We start from the raw sequence: 27,491 nt of genomic DNA on the forward strand, positions 1-27,491 counted from the left end.
CGGAAAGCGGTCCTAAAAAAAGGCGGGAAAGTAATTTACAGAAAAACGACTAGAGACACTCTCACCAAATATAAATTAGCTCATACTACATAACATTCCCTTCCATTCTCACAAATTTCATTGAAATTCCATTTAGCCATTTAGCCTGTAGACCTCTCCAAATACCGTGAGGTAAATTACTTCACAAAACACATCTGAATTGTTGGAATTGACAACCAATGAAAATGTTACTTTCATTTTCTACTTTTATTACCTGACATTTGATTGGTTATATACCTGTATATATATAAAGGGAGAGAAGGAAACACAGCCATTTTGACTACTACTTGTTGTTGTACATTACAATTGAATTATCACTAAACTCTTCAACTTGTTTGTAAAGGTAAGTTAATATATTAGACTTTTTCTGCTAGATATACACTATCCCTCTGTAGTAGTAATGTATTTAGATAGACTTCTCTGTTATAGTTATCAATGGAGTAAGGCTTGTCTTGGTTAAATCACATACACTTTTTTATAGTCCTATTTCCACTCTCATACTATACACTGCCAAAAGATAAATCCACTGATAAAAAATGCCTATCTAAAATTAATCCCAACAGTGCCCTATCTCTACTAATATATATTTTTTTAATCCAAATTTCAGGCAAAATGGAAGGCGAGCAGCAAGTTTCTTTTGAGATGGACCTGGAAGAGAGCAGCCAGGAATTAATAGAACCAATTGACATGGAATTTATGGATGAAAGCTTGGATAACGAACTGCTGCAATGTGTCCAAGCAGTAGATGCCCTCCTTGCAAATGAGGACATTTTACAACCTCACAGATTGCAAAGAATATTTCAAGAAAATAATGACATTTCAGACACTGAAATGTTAGAAAGTTTAATAAATTATGAAAAAGAATCAAAATAAAAAAAACACTTTAAAAAAAAGAAAACAAAAAAAAACAAGAAAAACAACAAACAATTAACATACAGTACTAGAAAAGTCTTTCATTCTTTTATCCATAAAGTTCGCTGCCCAGAAAGCTATCCGGTTCGCGAACTTGGCGCTTACCACGCAAAAAAAAATTTTTTTTTTGGGACCCTCCTAGGCCCTTTTAAAACCTCCACATAAAACCTAGGGGGTCAACGAGGATCTACTATGCCCCCTTATGGTAATTTCCCCCTTTGTTTTGGCCTCCTCTTGTCTCTCGATCCTACCGAGAGACAAGATGGCGGCCGCTCCGGACTGTTTAGAATGTTGACAGACACCGGAGGGCCAATCAGCTTCTCATCGCAAAGTTCCGTTACGCGAAAGGTTCGCTAACCGGATAGCTGCCCGGAGCGCTGTTACAGATATATATCTTGATTTAAACGTTAATTTCTCAAAATCCACTGAAGCACATATATTGAGACCTAGCAAAGGCACATCGGGCTAACAGTCCCTACAATTTTGCCAAGTTTCGTGAAAATCCATTCAGCCGTTCGGGCTAAAAGTGAGTCCAACCGCCCTATGGAAATTAACATGGGAAAAAGGTGTTTTGGGACCCCCCTTTTTTCTCGGCCCCCCCTCCACAAACCCCCCCCAAATTTTCAAGGGCTGCTCAGAAACAAAATGTGCCATTTTCCTGAAAATTTCAGCCAATTCCGTCCACAAACGCCAAAGTTATTAGGCATAGAATTTTCAGAAATCCCATAGGGAAAAAATCCTAACTATATATACCTACTGGCGACCGCCAGTAGGTAATATTCACTGAAAAAAACCATAGGTTTCACACCAGTTATAGTTAGGAATTAGCATTAAAAAACCTATTAAATTCACTGAAAAAACCATAGGTTTCACACCAGTTATAGTTAGCTGGAAATTTTACTGATATAAAACCATTGAAATTCCCACGTTATAGTTAGTCGGACTCACTATAACTTGCGCGTGCAATGCACTGCTGATGACATCACATATTACATCACTCATGACATGGTCAGTGACATCACTCATGACATCACTGATGACACCATCCTTGTGACACAGTCACAGACCTCCTCTCAGTGTAAAGTAACCCTTAAGACACATATTCAAAAATAGAAACTGAAATTTTTAAAAAATGGACATACCTATATCAGTTACAACAAGCAATTCTGTACTTACACTATCTATATACACATCCACTCATTCACCAACAGTTCTATATAGTCACTCATACATATACTCACTCATCATATGAAGAGATACACCTATACATCCTGTTACACACCGACATTCATCCAAAAGTTACTCACACACATATTCACACGTGCAAATAAACTATTGAACAACCATTTATTTGAATATAGAGTTATACACACACTTCCACCTTACTTCTACTGAAAATTACACATATTTATTCTCTTAAACAATCACTTATAGAAACACATACTTATTTAAACAGGAAATCTTACAATCTCTTACTCTCACATATACTCACTTATATACATCAATATTCATATATACTAGATTAAAACATATGTAGTTACTGATAAAGACACTAGTGAGACAGTCATTCACTCACTAACAAACACATATAGACACTCATCCACCCATACAGTCCTGTACATATGCTGTCTTCAAAACACATACAAACAAAGAGTCAGTCACTCATGCATCTATGTGCTAAGTAATACCTCCACCAAACCATATAGACACTCATACTGATACTACTAAAAATATCAAATAACCCATATACATACGCATGTAGCTACTTATCAACACATGTAGCCACTTATACACAAAGTGAAACACTAATATATGTATTTAAATATTTAAACATAACTCACTAATATTTATTTTTCAGAAAGACACATATTCACTGGATGGTGTCATCAGTGATGTCATGAGTGATGTCACTGACCATGTCATGAGTGATGTAATATGTGATGTCATCAGCAGTGCATTGCACGCGCAAGTTATAGTGAGTCCGACTAACTATAACGTGGGAATTTCAATGGTTTTATATCAGTAAAATTTCCAGCTAACTATAACTGGTGTGAAACCTATGGTTTTTTCAGTAAATTTAATAGGTTTTTTAAATGCTAATTCCTAACTATAACTGGTGTGAAACCTATGGTTTTTTTCAGTGAATTTCAAAGGTTTTTTTAATGCTAATTCCTAACTATAAGTTTCACTTTATAAATGAGACTGTTAGCACTCTAGTTGTTCTTTTTAACACTCTGGTACATTCTGTCAATGGGCTACAGTTGGGCTACATCTAGTTGAATTTTGGGCTACATTTACAATTTTTGATCTCTGGTGGCCATCTTTGGGCTACATTGGGCTACTTTGGGCTACATTTGGGCTACATTTTGGCTCTAACATATATTAAGCCCAATGTAGCACAATACATATTTTTATAAAGTTAATTTTTTTACAAACCACTTCAGAAAAGGGCTACCTGTCTCTACAATTATCCCATTTTTTTTTTTAATTTTTGGGGGGAGCGCTCCCAGAGCGCGCCCCGGAGTGCGCCCCGAAAAGTGTATTTCTGAAAAGCGCCCCCGGGCGCGCTCCGGGGAGCGTCCCGTGAGCGCCAATATCGCAAACGAAAACATGATCGTGACGTATCGCGTAGCCGCGACCGCGTGATACGCACGGCGTAAGCGCACCCGGAAGTACTCGAGCGAATACGATCGCACAACGTAAACTTCCGACGCGCTTACGCTGTGCGCCCCCGGGCGCGCCCCGGGCGCGTAGCGTAAGCGCGTTGGGTCATGTGAGCAGAAAATAACACTTTTCATTGGTTCATAACAGTTTTAGTTTCATAATGATTGAGCCCCTGGTCTTGTGACCTGAAAATAACACTTCTCATTGGTTCAGGACAGTTTTTTTTTCTAAATGATGAAAGACCCCACCTTTTTTCCTTATTCTGACTTTGTCCTTTGACTGAGGAAGACCTGTTTGTTGCTCTCTCTACTTTTTTGCTCCAAATAATGGCTTCAGTAGTAGCATCAGCTGGTGCATCTGCCCCACCACCACCACCACCACCACCAAGAGGACCAGCTCCAAATTATATTGGTGGTCAAGAACAGGAGGAGGAGGAAGAGGAAGAGGAGGAGGGGAGAAGAAGATGGCTGCCAGAAGAAAATACACCTTACAAACCCAAACCACACATTGTTTGGCAGTTTTTTTCAATTCCAGAGGGGAAAAAAAAGGTGAATGCTCCCAAGGTGACTTGCCTCATCTGCAATGATGAACTTTCACGGGGCAACCCAAACAAGAAATATTCTTTTGGTAACTATACCATGATTCGGCACATGACAAGAAAGCATCCAAACAACTACTCTCGCGCAGAGTTCCGGGAACTGGCCAGTAACCTCCCCCAGTCATCAAGGACCCCCTCCCAAAGAAACCAACCCACTTCCTCGCAACCAGAAACATCTGAGGTGATGCCTTGCATTCAGCCGAGATTTGCTGATTTTAAAATTACTTGCACTGCTTGTGGCAAGCTTATCTCCTATGGGGAACAAAGTATTAAGCTCATCGTCCTTGCAGGTGATAATCACAAGTGCCCCAAAAAGAAATAATTTTTGGGGTTTTTTGTTTTTTTGCTCCAGTTGAGCCAGTTTCAATTCCCTTTTTTTGTTTCTCCCCCTAAAAAATACAAAAAAAATATAAAACTGTTTTGAAAAGCCAAAAAAAGTTCAAAAAGTTCCAAAAACACAAAAAAAATATAAAACAACAAAAAGAAGAAAAAAAAAGTTCTTTTAAGAACTACCTCCAATTTCTAAATGAAAACTTCATTTTTTTAAAACTCTGTCATCTTTTTCCCTCATTTTACGCTCCCCGGTGCGCTACCTGGTGCGCGCACCAGGCGCTTCCCCCGCGCAAAACGAAAAAAAAAAATTTTTTTTTGAGGCCCCGCGGGGCCCTTTAATGGCCCCCATATCAAACCTAGGGGGTCAGGGGGGGTCTACCCTGCCCCCTTATGGTCAATTCCACCCTTTGTTTTTGCCACCTCTTATGACTAGATTTTACCGATAGACAAGATGGCGGCCGCTCCGGACTGTTTAGAATGTTTACAGACAACTGAGAGCCAATCAGCTTTCTGCGCGCAAGTCGCGTGTCGCGCCTGGAGCGCTCACTGGTGCGCGTACCGGAGCGCGGCTACAGATATATATATTTTTTGGGACGTTAATTTCTCAAAATCCACTGAAGCACATATCTTGAGACATAGCAAAGGCACATCGGGCTACCAGTCCCTACAATTTTGCCAAGTTTGGTGGAAATCCATTCAGCCGTTCGGGCTATATGGCTGAGATACCCGCCACCCCCTCTCAACACAATCCCCAAAGGAGGGAAACCGGAAACAGTTCTTGAAGTTTTTGGAAGAGGGAAGGAGTGACCCTCCCGGCCGTATTTATTAAAACAAAATTAAAACATTATATTAATGTACAATTTCATTACCACATTGCGATGTTTGGCTAACCTTAACAGATTCTCTAATACAGAGGTTCTCCTAGCCGAACTAACATCCTACAAAACATTGACTTGAAATTTTGAAATTGTACATCCTAACGTTTAAGGGCCAACGGCAAGGTCGTAACCGGTGTCAAGATCCCTAACCAGAAATACCCCCCCCCACTTGGGAGGGGCGACAGGACTGAGGCGTACCTCAAGTGCAACTACCAATTTCCCTTGACTTGACGGGGGCACCAATAAACTCGACGCCATTTAAAGGTCGTTCGAGGACTCGTGTGAGGTATCTAGAAGGTAGCGTAGACCTCCCCCCAACCCCACACAACTTACCACATCTGCCGTCGCAGACGTCACTGGCCCCGGGAAATTCCCCAGGAGGGGGCTGTAACCCCTCCTACACAGGAAGGGGCCTTGACCGCCTTTCCTTTTCTTTCGGCGACCCATCCTTAGAAGGGACCGCCTCCCCGTTGAGGGGCCAATGGCCACCTCTCCCGAGCGCTCCCATCCGTGTTGGGTGACGCCCACTCATAGGGATCTTCTAATTAGTGCTCACCGATCATGACCTTACCGCCCGACCAAAATAAATACGACAATGCTAACTAAATTATTAATTGACTAACTATAAAAGACAGTAGCAACAACCACTTTATTAAACGCATGCTTACTGATAAACACTAAAGCAGAAATACTTTATTTGCAAAACATAACACAAATTGACCAGACTTTATTGCATACTCAAAGTCATCACGATAATCACCATAACCTGTAAACGAAAAATCAGAGTTATCCATCAAACTTTTATTCAGACATTATTAAAAACCACTTGCTGTCTTCAGGGGCTGGTGGGTGGGTCAAAATTGGCTCTTCGTTCCGTCTCGAGCTCACGTGCAGCGAGGAGGTGCAGCTTCAGAGCACAGGAACAAGAGGATGCCTTCGGGTCTTGCGTCCCCTTTTATCCGTCTTCAGGGTGGGCGTAAACCCGCCCCTGCCTGCCCCGAGGGCGTGGCCAGCCGCGTCAGTGTCTAGGCCAGCCCACTCTAGGGCGGGAAAAAGCGCGCCCCGGCTACGCCGCTTCGGGCATACCAGCCGAGACACGCCTCCCGCCCAAGATGGCTTCCCGGGGGGATCGTGGTACTCCGCCATACGTGCGGGGGGACCGACTGGTCGCCCCTTTCCATATGGCTGAGATACCCGCCACCCCCTCTCAACACAATCCCCAAAGGAGGGAAACCGGAAACAGTTCTTGAAGTTTTTGGAAGAGGGAGGGAGTGACCCCCCCGGCCGTATTTATTAAAACAAAATTAAAACATTATATTAATGTACAATTTCATTACCACATTGCGATGTTTGGCTAACCTTAACAGATTCTCTAATACAGAGGTTCTCCTAGCCGAACTAACATCCTACAAAACATTGACTTGAAATTTTGAAATTGTACATCCTAACGTTTAAGGGCCAACGGCAAGGTCGTAACCGGTGTCAAGATCCCTAACCAGAAATACCCCCCCCCACTTGGGAGGGGCGACAGGACTGAGGCGTACCTCAAGTGCAACTACCAATTTCCCTTGACTTGACGGGGGCACCAATAAACTCGACGCCATTTAAAGGTCGTTCGAGGACTCGTGTGAGGTATCTAGAAGGTAGCGTAGACCTCCCCCCAACCCCACACAACTTACCACATCTGCCGTCGCAGACGTCACTGGCCCCGGGAAATACCCCAGGAGGGGGCTGTAACCCCTCCTACACAGGAAGGGGCCTTGACCGCCTTTCCTTTTCTTTCGGCGACCCATCCTTAGAAGGGACCGCCTCCCCGTTGAGGGGCCAATGGCCACCTCTCCCGAGCGCTCCCATCCGTGTTGGGTGACGCCCACTCATAGGGATCTTCTAATTAGTGCTCACCGATCATGACCTTACCGCCCGACCAAAATAAATACGACAATGCTAACTAAATTATTAATTGACTAACTATAAAAGACAGTAGCAACAACCACTTTATTAAACGCATGCTTACTGATAAACACTAAAGCAGAAATACTTTATTTGCAAAACATAACACAAATTGACCAGACTTTATTGCATACTCAAAGTCATCACGATAATCACCATAACCTGTAAACGAAAAATCAGAGTTATCCATCAAACTTTTATTCAGACATTATTAAAAACCACTTGCTGTCTTCAGGGGCTGGTGGGTGGGTCAAAATTGGCTCTTCGTTCCGTCTCGAGCTCACGTGCAGCGAGGAGGTGCAGCTTCAGAGCACAGGAACAAGAGGATGCCTTCGGGTCTTGCGTCCCCTTTTATCCGTCTTCAGGGCGGGCGTAAACCCGCCCCTGCCTGCCCCGAGGGCGTGGCCAGCCGCGTCAGTGTCTAGGCCAGCCCACTCTAGGGCGGGAAAAGGCGCGCCCCGGCTACGCCGCTTCGGGCATACCAGCCGAGACACGCCTCCCGCCCAAGATGGCTTCCCGGGGGGATCGTGGTACTCCGCCATACGTGCGGGGGGACCGAGTGGTCGCCCCTTTCCATATGGCTGAGATACCCGCCACCCCCTCTCAACACAATCCCCAAAGGAGGGAAACCGGAAACAGTTCTTGAAGTTTTTGGAAGAGGGAGGGAGTGACCCTCCCGGCCGTATTTATTAAAACAAAATTAAAACATTATATTAATGTACAATTTCATTACCACATTGCGATGTTTGGCTAACCTTAACAGATTCTCTAATACAGAGGTTCTCCTAGCCGAACTAACATCCTACAAAACATTGACTTGAAATTTTGAAATTGTACATCCTAACGTTTAAGGGCCAACGGCAAGGTCGTAACCGGTGTCAAGATCCCTAACCAGAAATACCCCCCCCACTTGGGAGGGGCGACAGGACTGAGGCGTACCTCAAGTGCAACTACCAATTTCCCTTGACTTGACGGGGGCACCAATAAACTCGACGCCATTTAAAGGTCGTTCGAGGACTCGTGTGAGGTATCTAGAAGGTAGCGTAGACCTCCCCCCAACCCCACACAACTTACCACATCTGCCGTCGCAGACGTCACTGGCCCCGGGAAATTCCCCAGGAGGGGGCTGTAACCCCTCCTACACAGGAAGGGGCCTTGACCGCCTTTCCTTTTCTTTCGGCGACCCATCCTTAGAAGGGACCGCCTCCCCGTTGAGGGGCCAATGGCCACCTCTCCCGAGCGCTCCCATCCGTGTTGGGTGACGCCCACTCATAGGGATCTTCTAATTAGTGCTCACCGATCATGACCTTACCGCCACAGGCCGGATAGTTGACCGGCTATCCGGACCCCCCACAAAGCTCCTACCTAAAGGTCATGTTTTAACGTTTTTAACCATGCTAAGAAGTCTCCTATGAGTAACTCATTCCCCACCCGAGACAAATGCACACCATCCCCCAAATACATACTGTCATCACTAATACAGCCATGCGAAATAGAATGCAATGTCCTGGAACGGAACAACCTACTCACTTTGTTATTAAGCTTTCTAACAGAATGATTCAAAGCAGGAATAGAAATAGCCCCCCGCCACACTTTTCGTGGGATCATATGGGACCACGCAATTATGCACCCCGGAACTCTCCTCGCCAACCAACTTACAGTGGAAAGCATTGCCTCCAGGAGAAGTCGTCTACCGGTGGTGACCAAATCATTGCCCCCTAGATGTACTATGACTATAGACGGCGGTGACCTCGTCCGCCCTAACAAACCCTCGAAAAATGCTTGAAACTGGTCAATACAGAGACCGCCTCTTCCGTAGAAGGACACCCTGTACCCGTATTCCCCAGCTACGTGAATCATGTCACCTGCTTTGAATACGTCCGCGGCACGCCTCACGTGTGAGTGGCCCACGACCCACACCTCCTTTTTCACAGCCGGTGATGTCTGACCGCTGGCCTGGTGTTGGGTCGACTGCATAGTCCGCCCCGCCTCGTAGGCTTGCGCAACTGAAAACCAAACAAAAACAAGAGGCGTGAGTACATCATTACAGCTTCACAACATGTGCAACCGCACGTACCTCTTATAACAATTGGAGGACCAACGCCCCACTCGTTTCACTTGTTCAACATTAAGACCCCTAGCTGTAGCTTCTGTAGCAGCCCCTATCCGAAAGGAATGGGTCCCAAACTCGCCCGGGTTCAAGCCCGCAGCGGCAATTGACATCGCAAGCACCCGCTGAAACTGAAATTTCGTCAGTGGGGTGGCGTCCGCGTGTCTCAACAAGGTCCCCCCCCATGATGCCACCCTTCGTGCTAGGTATTCTTCTAAACACTTTACCGGACACATGGAGGACCCGGGAATCCTGCGTATGATTATGCAGTCACCCATCCCACCTTGATCGGTCTTGGACCTGACAAAGGAGACAATCATTGTCTCACCTCTGATCTGAATATGTTCCTGGCACAAACCCCCTGTCACATCCTGTTTGTTCCTTGCCACCAGTTCGCTTACCCGCATCGCCCCATGAAATGCCAGCGTAAAAGCGGCTCGGAACAACACTGTCTCAAACTGAGATGAACATGTGGCAGAGAGTGTGGCCAACAACTGGGCCAACCTATCCAAACCTATCTGGCGCCTCTCATCTACTCTGCGACCTTCAAGGCGTTGCCACCCACGCAGCGCTTTCTGTACAGCGAAAGACGCTGTCGGGTCCTGGATACCATGAGCCCTGGCAACAAAGGATATGGCAGCACGATGCCTCTGGGCCGTAGCCACCGATTTCCCAGCCCTACGTAAGGACATCAGAAAATTCACTACCCATTCCTCGTGGCCCCACAGCCCCTCTCTATCGGGCCCCAGAAAGGCTAAATAGGACCGAAACGCCCCTTCATATGCCTTCCTCGTCCTTGGTGCTAGACTCTCTCCCACGAGGTGACGAAGTTCGGGGCACCGAGAGACCAGAGAGCTTCGGGAAAGGGTGCCGGCTCTGGGTCCGCTGTGGGAAGGAAACCCGAGAAAGCCTGCATATGAAAACAAGACAGTGCATCAGCCGCCTGATTCATCACCCCCGGGACATGTTTTGCTCTGAATAGCACATTCAGTTGCATACACAGTAAAACAATTTCTTTGAGCAATCTTAAAATCAGTTTACATCGTGCAGCCTGGCTATTGATGCACTCGACCACGGTCATGTTGTCAGACCAAAAGATCACAGAGTGATCTTTGAACCCTTCGGGCCAGGTTCTCAGGGCCACCAAAATGGGGACAAGTTCAAGGAAAGCAATATTACTTGTCAGACCATTGTCATGCCACCATGTCGGCCACCTTTGTGCCGACCATTTTGTGCCGAAGATGGCACCAAAGCCTATGCTACCTGCTGAATCGGTCCATAGCCCCAGCTCTTCCGAGGACACGGCTGGTTTGTTCCAGACGACTCGACCATTAAAGTCCGCCAGGAATGCTAACCAAATGCGCATGTCCTGGCGGACCTCAGCCGATAGTCTCGTGCGATGATGGCCCTCCTTTAGGCCGACCATAGCTTGGGCAATTGAACGGGAGAAGGGGCGGGCCATTGGTATAACTCTCAGGGCAAAATTCAACTGTCCCACCAACTGCTGTAATTGATGCAGCATAACTTTAGATCCATTTATACACACTCGCAGAGCTGCCCTGAACCTCAACACTTTGTCAGCTGGCAAACGAAAACAGCCCTCACTGGAGTCTAACTCGATCCCCAGAAACTCGAGGCAAGTCGTAGGACCCACCGTCTTACCTGGTGCCAATGGCACACCAAACTGCTTCATTAACATACAAAATTCGGCCAAGGCCCGGCCACATTCGGGATCCCCGGCTGCCCCAAGTAAAAGAAAATCATCAAGGTAATGCATTACATGGTGGAAACCCGTCTTCTTTGTGAAGACCCATTGTAGAAAACTACTGAATTTCTCGAAATAGGCACAAGATATAGAGCACCCCATCGGCATACACTTATCCATGTAATAACAACCCTGAAACATGAAACCCAGGAGACGCTGGTCGTCTGGGTGTACCGGGAGCAATCGGAACGCTGACTCGATATCTGACTTCGCCATCAGCGCCCCGGGCCCCAGGCGATTCAAAATGGCTACGGCCTCATCGAAGGATGCGTACCGCACCGAACATACTTCCGGATCTATTGCATCGTTAACAGAAAGACCACGTGGAGCTGATAAATTATGAATCAATCGGAACTCACCCGGGTCCTTCTTGGGGACCACCCCTAAAGGAGAACAAACAAAATCCTGCACCGGGGGTACACTAAACGGGCCGGCGACCCGACCTCGGGTAACCTCTTTCCGGATCTTATCCTGTACCACGGTCGTATGTTGCAGGACCGAAAGTTGATTTTTACACTTCTCCACACCCTGAAAGTCCCCTACCGGGATGCGGAAACCATACGAAAATCCGTTCCGCAGCACCCCAGCAGAAGTACGATCCGGGTATTCACTGAGCCAGGGAATCATCGCCAAGGTATCAATCGGGGTAGGTAAAGGCGCCCCTCGGACTATGTTAGACCTGTTTGGCGCCTCCTCTCCCCCCGTTATCACCCGTTTTGGCTCTGCACATGGACTCAGGATGGGGCGACCCGCACCCACTACATTCATGTTTAAATTTACACGATCCCTGGGGCCTAGTACATTTACCTCTGTTGAAATTAAAGCACAACCCCCTTTTACCTGTATTGCCGGCAGGTCTCGACTGATCGTCGGTACCCGTACCTGAACGAAAGGGCGTCCCCCCATATTGGCGGGAGGATTCGCCAACATTACTTCCAACCAATGGCATTTTCAACATACCTGTCTCCTTCATTTTATCCCATGTCAAAGAATCATAACAATCACAGGTTAAGCTTTTATTATGCTCTTTAGCTTTTCTAAAAAGATTATCGTAGCAAAACCAATGGTTACCCTGGTATGATGTCGAGTACCCCATGATTCGCGACTGATAGGTCGGCAACTCGGAAAGCAACTCGGGCCTACGTTCCCCCAATATCGACGTAAAGATTCCCCATGCATTGCCCCAATTGCCAATATTTTCATTCACTTTAAAGGCGGCCATTTTTGCGCGCCAAACACTCGGATGCATGAGGTCTTTCTGACCCTTAACATGCTCCACTTCATAATGATCAACAAGCAACGAGAAGATGTTCACATATTCCCCCGCCCAAATCTTCTCCTTAATTGCCAAAGGCACATGTTGACCCAACCTTTCTCTACGAGAGGGTGCTGACTCATCCCTCGCAATCGGCAATGGCCGCTTACCTGCACCGGAAGCTGCCTCTGCGGTCGCAATCGTCCCTTGTGGCTTGTCAACTACTGCAACCGGCGCGGACACCTTGGCTGCTTCCCGTTTCTCGCGCAATTGCTTCATCAGCGCCTGCGCCTCGGCAGCCGTGGCACCCTCACTACTTTCGCCCAACCACGCTGCAAGTTGTGCTGCCAGCTCGGGCGGCATATCTTCATTGGACACCGGGGTGACCACCACGGGAATCGGATTCCCCTCCGCCGGTACTGGGGTTGGCGCTTCGAGCGGGGTACAGGGAACCGGGACGTCTCCCCCAGCTGGTCCCCTCCTCGGCCTCTTGGCTCTCCCTCCTGGAGCTGCTCCAGCCGACGGACGTTCCGGCCCCCCTTCCCCGTCTCTCTCCGCCACCCGCTTCTTTAGTTCGGTCATCTCCTTCATGAGGACCCGAACCATCTGTTCGGTCGTCATTCTCTTCCCGCCTTTTTTGGGCATTTCTCCGACAGAGTATCTGTAAGACAAAAGAAAGATTACAACGCTCAAAATTGGCTCTTCGTTCCGTCTCGAGCTCACGTGCAGCGAGGAGGTGCAGCTTCAGAGCACAGGAACAAGAGGATGCCTTCGGGTCTTGCGTCCCCTTTTATCCATCTTCAGGGCGGGCGTAAACCCGCCCCTGCCTGCCCCGAGGGCGTGGCCAGCCGCGTCAGTGTCTAGGCCAGCCCACTCTAGGGCGGGAAAAAGCGCGCCCCGGCTACGCCGCTTCGGGCATACCAGCCGAGACACGCCTCCCGCCCAAGATGGCTTCCCGGGGGGATCGTGGTACTCCGCCATACGTGCGGGGGGACCGAGTGGTCGCCCCTTTCCAAAAGTGAAATCGACCGCCCTATGGAAATTAACATAGGGAAAACGCGTTTTGGGACCCCCCTTTTATCTCGGCCCCCGCTTAACGTATCCCCCCCAAACTTTCAGGGAAGGACCAGAACCCCGCGAGGCCATTTTCAGGAAATTTTCAGGCAGATTCGTCAACCGGCGCCAAAGTTATTCCAAATAGAATTTTCAGATTTAACATTGAAAAAAATCCTAACTATAACTACCTACTGGCGACCGCCAGTAGGTAATATATATATATATATATATATATATATATATATATATATATATATATATATTACCTACTGGCGGTCGCCAATAGGTAGTTATAGTTAGGATTTTTTTCAATGTTAAATCTCAAAATTCTATTTGGAATAACTTTGGCACCGGTTGACGAATCTGCCTGAAAATTTCCTGAAAATGGCCTCGTCGAGCTCCGGCCCTTCCTTGAAAGTTTGGGGGGGGATACGTCAAGCGGGGGCCGAGATAAAAGGGGGGTCCCAAAACGCGTTTTCCCCATGTTAATTTCCATAGGGCGGTCGATTTCACTTTTAGCCCGAACGGCTGAATGGATTTCCACCAAACTTGGCAAAATTGTAGGGACTGGTAGCCCGATGTGCCTTTGCTATGTCTCAAGATATGTGCTGCAGTGGATTTTGAGTAATTTAGGTTCCAAAAAATATATATATCTATAGGCGCTTTCCGGTGCGCGCACTGGAGTGCGCTCCCGGCGCGACACGCGACTTGCGCGCAGAAAGCGGATTGGCTTTCGGGTGTCTGTAAACATTCGAAACAGTCTGGAGCGGCCGCCATCTTGTGTCTCGGTAGGATCGAGACACGAGAGGTGGCCAAAACAAAGAGGGAAATGACCATAAAGGGGCAGAGTAGACCCCCCCTTGACCCCCTAGGTTTGATGTGGGAGCTATAAAAGGGCCCCGCGGGGCATTTAAAATGTTTTTTTTTTTTCGTTTTGCGCGGGGGAAGCGCCCGGTACGCGCACCAGGTAGCGCACCGCAGAGCGTAAAATGAGGGAAAAAGATGACAGAGTTTTTAAAAAATGAAGTTTTTATTTAGAAATTGGAGGTAGTTCTAAAAAGAACTTTTTTTTTTCTTCTTTTTGTTGTTTTATATTTTTTTGTGTTTTTTGAACTTTTTGAACTTTTTTTGGCTTTTCTAAACAGTTTTATATTTTCTTTGTATTTTTTTAGGGGGAGAAACAAAAAAAGGGAATTGAAACTGGCTCAACTGGAGCAAAAAAACAAAAAACCCAAAAAATTACTTCTTTTTGGGGCACTTGTGATTATCACCTGCAAGGACGATGAGCTTAACGCTTTTTTCACCATAGGCGATAAGCTTGCCACATGCAGAACAAGTGATTTTAAAATCAGCAAATCTTGGCTGAATGCAAGGCATCATCTCTGATGTTTCTGGTGTTGATGAAGTGGGTTGGGTTCTTTGGGAGGTGGTCCTTGACGACTGGGGGAGGTTACTGGCCAGTTCCCTGAACTCTGCACGAGAGTAGTTGTTTGGGTGCTTTCGGGTCATATGACGAATCATGGTATGGTTACCAAATGAATATTTTTTGTTTGGGTTGCCCCGTGAAAGTTCTTCATTGCAGATTAGGCAAGTTACCTTGGCCGCATTCACTTTTTTTTTGCCCTCTGGGATTGAAAAAAACTCCCATACAATGTGTGGCTTGGGTTTGTATGGGGTATTTTCTTCAGGCAGCCATCTTCTCCTCCCCTCCTCCTCTTCCTCTTCCTCCTCCTCCTGTTCTTGACCACCAATATAATTTGGAGCTGGTCCTCTTGGTGGTTGTGGTGGTGGTGGTGGGGCAGATGCACCAGCTGCTGCTGCTACTGAAGCCATTATTAAGATCAAAAAGGTACAGAGATGTACAAACAGGTCTTCCTCAGTCAAAGGACAAAGTCAGAATAAGGAAAAAAGGTGGGGTCTTTCATCATTTTGAAAAAAAACTGTCCTGAACCAATGAGAAGTGTTATTTTCAGGTCACAAGACCAGGGGCTTCATCATTATGAAACTAAAACTGTTATGAACCAATGAAAAGTGTTATTTTCAGGTCACATGACCCGACGCGCTTATGCTACGCGCCCCCGGGCGCGCCGGGGGCACTTCGGGTCGCGCAGCGTAAGCGCGTCGGATGTTTACGTTGCGCGATCGTATTCGCTCGAGTACTTCCGGGTGCGCTTACGCCGTGCGTATCACGCGGACGCGGCTACGCGATACGTCATGATCATGTTTTCGTTCGCGATATCGGCGCTTACGAGACGCTCCCCGGAGCGCGCCCGGGGGCGCTTTATAAAAGTACGCTTTTCGGGGCGCTCCCCGGAAAGCGCACCGGAAGCGCTCCAAAGCAAAAAATAAAAAAAAAATTGGGAAAAATTGTAGGGAGTGGTAGCCCTATTCTAAAGTGGTTTTTACGAAAATTAACTTTGATAAAATATATATTGTGCTACATTGGGCTATATATATGCCAAAATGTAGCCCAAATGTAGCCCAATGTAGCCCAATGTAGCCCAAAGATGGCCACCAGAGACCAAAAAATCCAAATGTAGCCCAAATATCAGCTAGATGTAGCCCAACTGTAGCCCAATGACAGAATGTACCAGAGTGTTCTAAAGAACAACTAGAGTGCTAACAGTCTTACATATAAACTGAGACTTATAGTTAGGAATTAGCATTTAAAAAACCTATGAAATTCACTGAAAAAACCATAGGTTTCACACCAGTTATAGTTAGGAATTAGCATTTAAAAAACCTATTAAATTCACTGAAAAAACCATAGGTTTCACACCAGTTATAGTTAGCTGGAAATTTTACTGATATAAAACCATTGAAATTCCCACGTTATAGTTAGTCGGACTCACTATAACTTGCGCGTGCAATGCACTGCTGATGACATCACATATTACATCACTCATGACATGGTCAGTGACATCACTCATGACATCACTGATGACACCATCCTTGTAACACAGTGACAGACCTCCTTTCACTGTAAAGTAACCTTTGAAACACATATTCAAAAATAGAAACTAACATTAACAAAAAAGTGGATATACCCATACCAGTTACAACAACCAATTCAGTAATTTCACCTTCTATATACAAATTCACACATTCACCAACAGTTTTATGTATTCACTCATACATATACTCACTCATCATATGTAGTGATACTCCTATTCATTCTGTTACACACCTACAGTCATCAAAAACTTACTCATACATATACTCACACATGCAAATAAACTAAAAAACATCCATTTATTTGCATATACAACTATACACACATTAGCACATTACTTCTAAGGAAACTTACACATACTTACTCTCTTAAACAATCACTTATTGAAACACATACTTATTTAAACAGGAACTCTTTCAATGTCTCACTCTCACATATACTTACTTATATACATCAATTCTCATATATACAAGATTAAAACATATGTAGTTACTCATAAAGACACTAGTGAGAGAGGCATTCACTCTCTAACACACACATATACACACTCATCCACCCATACAATCCTACATAAATGCTGTCTTCAAAACACATACAAACAGTGAGTCAGTCATTGATGCATCTATGTGCTAAGTAACAGCCCCACCAAACCATACAGACACTCATACTGATACTAAAAAAACATCTAATAACCCATATACACACACATGTAGCTACTCACCAACCCATGCAGCCACTTATACATAAAATAAAACACTGATACATATATTTAAATATTTAATCATTACTCGCTAATATATGTATTCACTAAGATACACTTAATAAGCCAGTTAAACAATTAATTTTTTTTAAAAAACAAACAATTAGACACTTATTTAAACATTTATTCTTCCATCGACCTTAACATATACATGTATAAAACATATTTATTTTTCAGAAAGGCACATATTCATTGGATGGTGTCATCAGTGATGTCATGAGTGATGTCACTGACCATGTCATGAGTGATGTAATATGTGATGTCATCAGCAGTGCATTGCACGCGCAAGTTATAGTGAGTCCGACTAACTATAACGTGGGAATATCAATGGTTTTATATCAGTAACATTTCCAGCTAACTATAACTGGTGTGAAACCTATGGTTTTTTCAGTGAATTTAATAGGTTTTTTAAATGCTAATTCCTAACTATAACTGGTGTGAAACCTATGGTTTTTTCAGTGAATATATATATATATATATATATATATATATTACCTACTGGCAATAGCCAGTAGGTATATATAGTTAGGATTAATTCCCTATGGGATTTCTGAAAATTCTATGCCTAATAACTTTGGCGTTTGAGGACGAAATTTGGTGGAGTTTCGTCAAGGGGGGGCTGAGAAAAAAGGGGGGTCCCAAAACGCGTTTTTTCCATTCATTTTTCCATAGGGCGGTTGGACTCACTTTTAGCTCGAACGGCTGAATGGATTTGCACGAAACTTGGCAAAATTGTAGGGACTGTTAGCCCGATGTGCCTTTGCTAGGTCTCAATATATGTGCTCCAGTAGTTTTTGAGAAATTAACGTTCAAACCAAGATATATATCTGTAACAGCGCTCCGGGCAGCGATCCGGTCCGCTTACTTTTCGCGAAACGGAACTTTGCGCGCAGAAAGCTGATTGGCTCTCCGGTGTCTGTCAACATTCTAAACAGTCCGGAGCGGCCGCCATCTTATCTCTCGGTAGGATCGAGAGAGAAGAGGTGAAAAACGAAGGGGGAATTTATTGAAAGGGTGCAAGGTATACCCCTCTTGACCCCCTAGGATTGTTGTTGGGGTTATTAAAGGGTCCCGTGGGGAAAATAAAAAAGAATGATTTTTCACGGTAGAAGCGTTTCCCGGGCCGCGAACTGGGCCGCAAACTGGTAGCGAAACGGGAATTCGCCATTTTGTGCTTCGTTTTAATTGTTTAGAGACAAAAATTATCGCCGCACATCGGCCACAATGCATGAATATCGTTGAAAAGTCAGCGATATTCATGCATTATCGAGCAAATGCTCTTAGCCATGTTATCCACCTTCCATTGGATAACAGAAAGCTGATTGGCTCTCCGGTGTCTGTCAACATTCTAAATAGTCCGGAGCGGCCGCCATCTTATCTCTCGGTAGGATCGAGAGAGAAGAAGAGGTGAAAAACGAAGGGGGAATTTATTGAAAGGGGGCAAGGTATACCCCTCTTGACCCCCTAGGAATGTTGTTGAGGTTATTAAAGGGTCCCGTGGGGAAAATAAAAAAAAAATTATTTTTCACGGTAGAAGCGCTTCTCGGGCCGCGAACTGGGCCGCAAACTAGTAGCGAAACGGGAATTCGCCATTTTGTGCTTCGTTTTAATTGTTTAGAGTCAAAAATTATCGCCGCACATCGGCCACAATGCATGAATATCGCTGAAAAGTCAGCGATATTCATGCATTATCCAGCAAATGCTCTTAGCCATGTTATCCACCTTCCATTGGATAACATGGCTAAAAACCGCTCTGTGCGTGTTTTTTTTTTTTTTTTTTTTTTTTTTTGCTGCGTGACGTTTGTTAACGTTCGATTCGATGGAAATCAGGAAGTGTTGAACACCATTTTGTCACTGCGAGTAAATATTTTGTTATAAATGAATCCTTATTGATAAACATTGTCTGCGCCATCTTGCGTTTTTGTCCAATGCCACAATTTTGTCGTGCACGGCAGCTATTTTAGATGCCTTGACCAGACCCACTCTCTGCACGCCGTCGATTCTCAGCATGGCTCCCCACCCTCGCACGCATCTCCCCCACGCAATGGTCACCCCCGCTCTCTCTCTCTCATGCATGGGCCATATACTTCCCCCATCTGCGCTGCTCTTCTCTGAGAATCACACCCTGTGCCCGTTCGACACCTCCCTTTCACCCTATTCACTACCGCACCCTCTGACACTTCTCTTCCTCTGTGTCCGATTGTCCAGGCCGGACCTAGGCTATCACCTAGCCCTGCGGATGTAGTGTATGGCTCCAGCTGTAGAGTATCCAGACATGCCAACCCTCCCGATTCAGGTGTGAGACTACTGATTTCAGTGCTAGTCTTTCGCTTCTCGATTCCTGCAAGGAAAAATGCGGGGGCATATTACCAACAACTAGCGGTAATTTTTGTCTCTAACTTGTTTAGAGACAATAATTATCGCCGCACTTCGGCGAATTTTATCGCACATAAACCTTGCTATTAGCAAGGTTTATCGCAAATGCGATAAAAAACGGCCGCAATGCATGAATATCGCTGAGAAGTCAGCGATATTCATGCATTAGACAGCAAATGCTCTTAGCCATGTTATCCACTTCCCATTGAAGAAGCGCATGGTCTTTTAAAGATTTGTGAAGTACTCGGGGCGGGGGGGGCACTGGCACAATTTGCAGGCCAGGCAGTGTTCAACACGTGCATCACCCTTTCTCTGCCTGCTATTGCGCTCCATGTTTCGGAAAGGTAAGAAAATGAACGTGCATTTGAGTTTGAAATGTCCGATCTTGTAGCAGTACACTTGCAAAGCCCACACATGACAATAACCCGATTCAAGGCCCCATTCACCCGATTTTTTAAAAAAATATAGTACTCCAAGACAGTTACATTTTAAAACTTTATTAATATTTAAATATAACGAACGCAACAAAAACTGTAAATATATTTAACCATTTTTTTAAATTAACCAGAACTATAACGATAACAACAACAACAACAATAATATAACTTTTATGTCTAAATTACGCAAACATTTAGCTAATCTGCTAAAGGGGGGAGTCGCCATTTCTTTACAATAATCAATAATGAAAAATCCACATCAATAGGGTTGCCCGTTTTGTCGATGCAGCACTATAGTGCAATATACACAGCACCTGGGGTGTCAAGAGTGAACAGGTCTTTCTTTGTTCCTTAAGATGTTATCTCCGAGAATGCTGATGCATTGGTGTCTGTACACTTCTTTGTCAATTCTGTCAAGATGATAACTGCTTTATAAACAGACGATATCTTTGTTTCGTCATTAGTGTTAAGTGTGTCTGAAACTACAGTGCCCTTCTGGTTTTTTTTCTTCAGGCTCTACAGAGTTTTGTGTGTTGTTCTTTTGAGCGACAATTATTCCAGAGGTTTCAGGTTCACTTGTTTTGTTCTGCAGTGAGTTAACAGCTTTAGAGAGTTCATGTTTATTTGCTATGTCCTGCTGTTCGTGAACTGCTTCAGAGACGTCAGCCTTATTTTTTATGTTTCAGTAGATCCTGGACCTGCCCGGCCGCGCCCAAAATGGCGCCGGTGTAAATGGGACTCGTAACTGCTTGTTCTGTACTGGTTGCCCAACCTTGATATCACGAGATACATATGCAGTTTTGAAGCACATGGCGGAGGCTTGTCTGCTGTAGTGGGGCGCCCCTTTATCGTTTCAGTCGCCATTCCGCCCGCTTTTGCTACACTGTGCCTCATCCGCCATTCAGCTGTTTACCGCCCGCTCTTACGGCTACAGCGTCTCGCTCACCATGTAGTTGAGTTGCTCCCACTCTTGCGGTGCAGCGGTAGGCGGCTTCCACAGGACTCTTAAAATGGCGGCCGGCTCTTCGGATTTGGGCCTGGTCCAGTAAAATGGCCCTGGGACACCTTGGAACTCGGACGCTTGTCTGCCAGGGCTTGGGTTCCATTCTCGAAAGCGTCCCCTCAGCCTTGAAGATTGTACAAAAGTCTTGGGGGCCCTCGACTCCCGCAGGCTTCCGGTGGGGAGCGGCTGCCATGATTGCTTGCGGAATGGCCACGACGGAGCTACGAGATGGTGGTGCTCTCATGGTGACGCCAGCTTCAGTCTGAAACATCCAGAAACAAGGTGGGGCTTTTATCGTTTGGGGAAAAAAAATGTTTTAATCCAATGAAAAGTGTTATTTTTAGGTCACATGACCTAGTCTTACATAATTAGGAAAAGAAAAGTAAAATGAACCAATGAAAAGTTTTATTAACAAGTCACATGACCTGTTATGCTTACGTTACGCGCTGCGCGGCGCGCTCTGGATCGTTTCCGGGAAGCTGCGCCTTGCGCACCGGAGCACATCCGGGTGCGCTAACGCGTCGCGTCATATGACGCATTACGCGACAATGCAGGTGCAGAATATAGTCAAAATGTCTCCACCAACCAGCGGTCGGAATTCCACCGCTTTCAGCAGTCCAAAAAGTTCGGTCAAATCTTAAGAGCGGGAGCACCTCAACTACATGGTGAGCGAGACGTTGTAGTCGCAAGAGCGAGCGGTAAAGAGCTGAATGGCGGAAGAGGCACAGAGTACCAAAAGCGGGCGGAATGGCAACTAAAACGGTAAAGGGGCGCCCTGCGACAGCGTGTCTTCAGGTGAAACGGATTGTGGGACAAGGTCCAGAATGAAAGATTCTTCAAAAGGGAAAAAATTCCGCCGGACCCCGGGAGCCGGCCACCTATGCCGGGGGCGATCTCAGGCCTCACCAGGGCAACACGACTTGGGGAGGGGGCAGGAGCCAAGCGCCCCCTCTCAGTCCGCGCCATCTCACCGCCCCTCGGGAGCCTCCGTCAAGCGGTTTAGGGAGGCACCGTATCACATTGTTTTCCAATGCAGTCAGGTCCACAAATGGACCCCACTACTTTGAATAGTGAAGCTGCAGCAGGTGCAAATAAGGTTTAAACAGTGTTACAAGAACTGCTTAGAACTCTGAAGTATGGCACTCAATAACCAGGACTTATGCCATTTATGTAAGGCAGTGACATGGAAGCAACTCTGGGACAAAAAGCATGAACGAACATTCACGTATGAAAATCTTATTTGGAGAAGGGGTAGAATCCAAACGCCCCCTGCCAGTTCGCGCCACTACACTGTATGTGGAAAATCTGAAGACATCATTCTACAAACTCTCAACGCTTGTTATCAGTGCATGACTTTCATGCTCGATCGATTGAGCTAGCCGGATCGGGCAATAAAAAGTATAAAATAGTTATGTAAATAGTTATTTAATAAAATGTTTTATTCTGTTTCTTTGGTGGTGTGTTGTGTATATTTATAATATTTGCATAGGGTTTGCCGTTATTTTTGGCGGTGTGGGTGGCGGAGTCGAGCTGTTTTGCAGCCCTCATGGTGTGGAGCTCAATTCATTTCACTATTTTCGTATTTCTCATGAAGGGTTATTCCTAATGTTTGTATTTTACCGAGGTTAAAAAGAGATCGAATTAGTGGTCTACTGATTTTGCTCGATTACTTTTATTTTTTTACACGATTTTTCACTATCTGCAAAGACTAAACAGAGTATTGCGACTTTGTGCTTGTTTGTAAATAGAGAATGATCCAAAGAGAACCAATTGTAAAACAGTAAATGCTTGGATAATAATCAATCAAATGGAGAGACAAGCAGGTACGACGGATTACAACAGGGGTAAAGGTCTGCGTTAACTACCGTTCACTATCTGCAAAGAGAGAGTACTACTAAGAGAAAAGAGGGGAGTGGGGGGGGGGCAGCGTTCAAAGCACATCAGCGTGCATAAACACGAAAACGTTTTTACCTATCACGTACTTGACATTTGACAGCTTTTGATGTTTGCTATTAAAAAACCATTGAAATTCACAGAAAAAACCATAGGTTATACTCGATATATAGTTAGGAATTTGCATTTACAAAACCTTGAATATTCAATGAAAAAACCATTGGTTTTAGGCCATATATAGTTAGGGATTTGCATTTAGAAAACCTTATTTTACTCGCATAAAACCATTGAAATTCCATATATAGTTATAAGCGCTAACTATATATCGCGCACCCGCAATCCACTGCTGATGATGTCACATATTACATCATTCATGACATGGTTAGTGACATCACTGATGACATCACTGATGACATCTCAAATGACATCACTGATGACATCACTGATAACATCTCATTTGACATGACTGATCACATCACTGATGATATCATTCATGTGATAATACCATGAACCTCTTCAGACTCTAATATAACCTTAGATACAATCAGTGTAAACAGACAGTCACTCATCCATGGAGTTACTCACACACCTAGTCAGTTATGCCAAAAATCAATCACACCTCCATTTTCTCAACTATACAGTTATACACACCTTACTTATTCAAACATATACTAACACATATTTACTTTACTCTCTTATACAATCTCTGATACATGTTCACAATGATCCATACAGCCACTCACACATTCACTAGCTCTTATGCACAGTTATTTATAGATGTCAACTCTCACATGTACTGTGTTTTACATATGTACTTAATTTGACATGTAGCACTGAGATATCCATTCACTCACTAATACACTCATGCACAGTCAACCGCCCATACAGCTGTTTCCACATGCAGTTTTGAATCTATACATATAGTGAATCAACTACTCACACATCTATGTACAGAGTCACACACCTTCCAGCCACCCATACACACACACTCAGTTTCCCATACAAATACTTGGGCAACCAATCAACCCATACAGTTACTCATATAGCTACTGATCAACATATGCAGCAGTTTGTAGAACAACAGATATAATGATGCACAAATTAAAACAGTTTAGTCACTAACCCATGCACTCAGTGAGACACATTTAATCACTCACTCAATCAGTCAGTCATGCACCTAGTAAATCCTTCATCCAGACACTTATATATCCACACATTCATCAATATGTAAAACATATTTTAACTTTACAGAAACATACAGTCACTGGATGTTGTAATCAGTGATGTCATCAGTGATGTCATTTGAGATGTCATCAGTGATGTCATCAGTGATGTCACTAACCATGTCATGAATGATGTAATATGTGACATCATCAGCAGTGGATTGCGGGTGCGCGATATATAGTTAGCGCTTATAACTATATATGGAATTTCAATGGTTTATGCGAGTAAAATAAGGTTTTCTAAATGCAAATCCCTAACTATATATGGCCTAAAACCAATGGTTTTTTCATTGAATATTCAAGGTTTTGTAAATGCAAATTCCTAACTATATATCGAGTCTAACCTATGGTTTTTTCTGTGAATATATATATATTTACATATTATTAACAAAACATATACAATATTTTTTCCGTAGGACAGTGAGAGGGTTAAATTTACTATTCCCACTCCAGAGAGTGCAACAGTAGGGAAAGCGTCGGATAGCGTAGGGGTAAAAATTACTATTCCCACTCCAGAGAGCCCAACAGTAGGGAAAGCATTGGATAGCGTAGGGGTAAAAATTAGTATTCCCACTCCAGTGAGTGCAACAGTAGGTAAAGCGTTGGATAGCGTAGGGGTAAAAATAACTATTCCTACTCCAGAGAGTGCAACAGTAGAGAAAGAGTTGGATAGAGTAGGGGTAAAAATTACTATTCCCACTCCAGTGAGTGCAACAGTAGGGAAAGCGTTGGATAGCGTAGGGATAAAAATTACTATTCCTTCTCCAGAGAGTGCAACAGTAGGCAAAGTGTTGGATAGCGTAGGGATTAAAGTTACTAGTCCCACTCCAGTGAGTGCAATAGTAGGGAAAGCATTGGATAGCGTACAAGGGTAAAAATTACCATTCCAACTCCAGAGAGTGCAACAGTAGGGAAAGCGTTGGATAGCGTAGGGATAACAATTACTATTCCCACTCCAGAGAGTGCAACAGTAGGGAACGCGTTGGATAGCGTAGGTGTAAAAATTACTATTCCCACTCCAGTGAGTGCAACAGTAGGAAAAGCGTTGGATAGCGTAGGGGTAAAAATGACTATTCCTACTCCAGAGAGTGCAACAGTAGGGAAAGCGTTGGATAGCGTACGGTTAAAAATTACTATTCCCACTCCAGTGAGTGCAATAGTAGGGAAAGTAAATACTTCATATATAAATATAAATAACAAATATTAATACCAGTTACAAATTAATTAAAATATTTTACAATTTTATAAAATATATTAATTAATCAATTAAAATTACAAATAAAAATTTACTAATAATAAAAATTACCTATTAATACTAATTATTTACCAATTACCAATAAATATTTTACAATATAAATATAATAAAAGATTAGACACAAATAAAAATATTTAAAAAATGTAATTACTTACAATTAAATTACTTCCCAAGCTATTCCCCTATAAACACACAGCCCACTACAGAAAATAATGTAATAAAAAAAACATATTTATCAATTAATCAATTACAATAAATTACTAATTATATTTTACTTAATTACCAATTATTAATTAACAATTAATTCTAAATAAATACCAATGAATAAAATAACATATTTAATTAATTATAATTAAATTACTTCCCACCCTATTCCCCTATAAACCCACAACCCGCTACAGAAAACAAATTACTACAATTAACTTATTTATCAATTAATCAATTAAAATTAATTACTAATTATATTTTAATTATTTACAAAGTAATAATTAATTCACAATTATTTCCAAAAAATACCAATAAATAAAATAACATATTTAATTAAATATAATTAAATTACTTCCCACCCTATTCCCCTATAAACCCACAACCCGCTACAGAAAATGAATTACTAAAATTAACATATGTATCAATTAATCAATTAAAATTCATTACCAATTATATTTTAATTAATTACCAATTATGAATTAATTGACAATTAATTTTAAATAAATACCAATAAAAAATTAACATATTTAATTAATTATAATTAAATTACTTCCCACCCTATTCCCCTATAAACCCACAACCTGCTACAGAATTATATTACAAAAAAATGTTAAATTAATATTAACTTACCTTAAATTCGATATTTTTGTTTTCTATATTCTGTCTAGTCGATATTATGTCCATTCTATATTTTTGATTTGATATTATGTCCATTTTATTCGATATTAAAATGTTCTAATCAATATTTTGGTGGTCTACATTCTGTCTAGTCGATATTACGTCTATTCTATATTTTTTACTCGCTATTATGTCTAGTCGATAAAAAAAACTCAATATTTTGACTCTATACCGTATGCATTAATACTATTTAGAGCATTGTAAAACTGTAAAGATATATAGTTTAGCTGTGGAGTGGAGTTTGATTCTACTTTGGGCTGGCTGTAGTTTTGACGAACCACATTGTATGTAGCGCCCATTATTGCGCTGAGTGGTCGACGGCGTTTCGATCCTCATTAATCGGGATCTTCATCAGGACTGGGTCGGGTTGATGACAGTGCTGTACATGGGGGGTAAAAGAAAGAGGTGAGGGGGGCAAGGTGTGGAGTAAGTGGATGCTGGGCGGTGTGAGTGGGACCTGGTGACTGGGAGCTAGCATTGCAGAGAAAGTAGTGTAGTGTTCACGTTAATCAGTGAAAGGAAGGTTACATGACTATAGTACTGGGAAGGTACTAAGGATCTAAAGCAGTGGTTCCCAAACTTTTGATTCCTGAGGACCCCTATTGAGTCACTATTGGAAGTCAAGGACCCCCAAACAATTTGTACGATTTAAATTTCAAACATTAAAACAGAAGTTTGAAAAAAGTAAACACACTTGTGCACACCAAACAAATACTCGAATCACTAAATATTTTATATAGAAAGAATTATCAAAATCAAAATCTTTTAATGGGATGGTTAGTGCTGCATCTCGGCAACTAACTTTTCAATATTTGGCTCTAATTCGCAGTATGAGGCTCCTGTCAGGGCCAGACTGGAAACCCAAAGCCACCCTGGCAAATGTTGTCAGACCAGTACAGGTACTAAGTGCAGTGAGTGAGCCGGGCCACTTCAAAGCAAAGTTTGGGGGTCTCTCCCATCTAGGAAATTTGGTAAAAAATGGTGCATTCTGCAACACATTTGTCATTATATATTGAATTGAATTTGCTTTTCAAGCATAGTAAATGATGACCTTACTATGCACCAATACAACAATCTTTTTGGGGCTCTTTTGTGAATATCACTCTCCAACAGTGCCTCTATTCTCTCAATAACCCCTCTGTCACA

This window comes from Lissotriton vulgaris, chromosome 2_1 (genome assembly GCF_964263255.1).
Source record: "Lissotriton vulgaris chromosome 2_1, aLisVul1.2, whole genome shotgun sequence".
In the NCBI taxonomy this organism is placed as follows: domain Eukaryota; kingdom Metazoa; phylum Chordata; class Amphibia; order Caudata; family Salamandridae; genus Lissotriton; species Lissotriton vulgaris.